The following is a 2,532-nucleotide window of genomic DNA, read 5'->3' as shown; positions in this document are numbered from 1 at the left end:
ATGAATAGGACACTGACGGAGCGTGCAAGGTCAATGCTATATTACATGCAAGTGGAAAAGAAGTGGTGGGCTGAAGCTATAAATACAGCTGTATATGTGACCAACCGGGTCACGTGCGCTTCATCCCCGACGAAGACTCCAATTGAGATGTGTTTTGGCTTGAAGCCAGACATATCACACATGCGCGTTTTTGGTGCTCAAGGTTACGCACACATTGACAAAGCAAAACGTGCTAAATTGGATAAGAAGGCATTTCGGTGCATGTTTCTTGGTTATTCACAAGAAGTGAAGGGTTATCGTGTCTGGAATTATACTTCAGAAAAACTTGAAGTCACAAGGTCAGTGACATTTCAAGAACAGCCACGGACGAAGTATGTACAAGTTGTTGATGACGCACCAGTATCAACTCGTCAGCACGCAAAAAGAAATGGCGAAGGAGACGATGATATCAGGGTTCAATCACCAATTTCTTCGAATCGCGATGAAATTGAACCTATGGAGGTTGATCAGACTAACGGTGATCAAATAGTCTCGCCTCCTCAAGAATTAATGTCGTTGGGTACACGTCTAGAGAATGGACATGGAGATGATATTGCTTTTGATATCGATGACGTGTACATGGAGCCAGCTGATTTCATTGAGGATGATATTCAGGCCATTGTGCCCAGGGAGGGATGGACTAATCCGGATGACAGTCTAGAGACACATTCATCTCGTGTTAGTGGACACAATAACTCTCTCGCAATATCTCCTCCAAGTACAGACTCACAAGCTTTGGTTCCGGTCGGGATGTCAGATGCTATTGTTTCGTCACGAGGAGATGAACCTGTAGAACGTGTCTCAAAACGATATCGCATTGAATATGATCAAGCTAATGCGGCATTTGAAACCCCATCAACGTACCAAGATGCTGTGAAGTCTCCACAAAGTATGATGTGGAAAGAAGCGATAGAAGCCGAACTGAAGGCACTAGATAGCAAAAAGACGTGGAGTCCCGTGGACAATTCGTTAAACAAGAAGGTAATTGGAACTAAGTGGGTGTTCGCTATCAAGCGAAATGAAAATGGAGATATTGAGCGATATAAGGCTCGGCTTGTGGCATTAGGTTATCGTCAGACCTATGGAATTGATTACTACGACACGTATTCTCCGGTCGCGAACATGAATTCAATTCGTGTGTTTTTCGCGGTATGTTGCCATTATGGGATGGCTATATTCCAATATGATGTCGATACAGCATTTATCAATGGTGTTCTCGAAGAAGAGGTGTTTATTAATACACCCGAGGGCGTTAAAATGAAATCGAGTCAAGTGCTGAAGCTAAATCGAAGCCTGTATGGACTGAAACAAGCTGCTGCAACATGGTTTAAGACTATTTCAGGCGTTTTCAAGAGCATGGGGTTTGTGGCGTGCGTTTCGGATCCGTGTGTATTTGTTCGTCGATTTGACAATTTTTCATGGACTTACGTGACGTTATATGTCGATGACATGCTCATTGGTGGCCTTTCGTACGACTCAATTAAGCAAGTTGCTGATGAATTGTCTACTAAATTTCAGCTCAAGAGACTGGGTAAAGTGCGATTTGTTCTGGGCATCGAAGTTGACTACAAGATGGAGGAGAAACGACTCAAGATCAGTCAAAGCGCGTGTATAGCAAGAATGGTTGAAAAATTCAATCAAGATAATGCTAGGCCGGTGTATAATCCGGGTGTGGAAGGCCAGAACATGATAAAGTGTGAAGTGATGGACCCAAAAATGAAAAATCGTCCGTATCGTTCATTGGTGGGTTCACTTCTCTACGTGGCAACCGGCACAAGACCCGATATTGCATTCGCGGTGTGTCAATTGAGTCGACACTTAGAAAAACCAAGTGAAGAACATTGGAATGCGGCTATTCGAGTGCTGCGTTATTTAAAGTCAACCGCTATGGATGGAATATGCTATCGGAGCAAGTCACGCGAACTGCAGTTGAGTGCATTTAGTGACGCTGATTGGGGCAGTAACAAGGACAATCGACGCTCAACATCAGGTGTGATGGTGATGGTCAACGGATCCCCCGTGATTTTCAAGTCAAAAATGCAAAACAGTGTGTCGCTAAGCACTGCTGAAGCCGAATATGTGGCTTTATCATTATGTATACAAGAAGTATTGTGGACTAAATCGCTATTGCTGGAGATGAAGGTCAATATTAATGGTCCAGTAATGGTGTACGAGGACAATCAAAGTGCGATTGCTATCGCGAAAAATGAAGGATATCAAAGTCGTGCGAAGCACATTGATATACGCTATCATTTTATCCGTGATCAAGTCAAAAACAAGGTAATTCAGCTGGAGTATATTGAATCCAAGTTACAGCTCGCTGATTTCCTGACCAAGACAATTTCGACAAAGAAGTTTCGATTTCTCGTGGCCAAGACCAATATTGGAAACTTCTCGTCGAGGAGGAGTGTTGAAGGTGGAACATCAGGCGACGGTTCGTTGTCGTGCTGATGTGGCGGTTACTGTCGTGAATGACACAAGAAGAAGAGCAAG

The sequence above is a fragment of the Bremia lactucae genome, linkage group LG1 (genome assembly GCF_004359215.1).
Source record: "Bremia lactucae strain SF5 linkage group LG1, whole genome shotgun sequence".
Lineage (NCBI taxonomy): Eukaryota > Oomycota > Peronosporomycetes > Peronosporales > Peronosporaceae > Bremia > Bremia lactucae.
Note: the sequence above shows the minus strand (reverse complement) of the source record.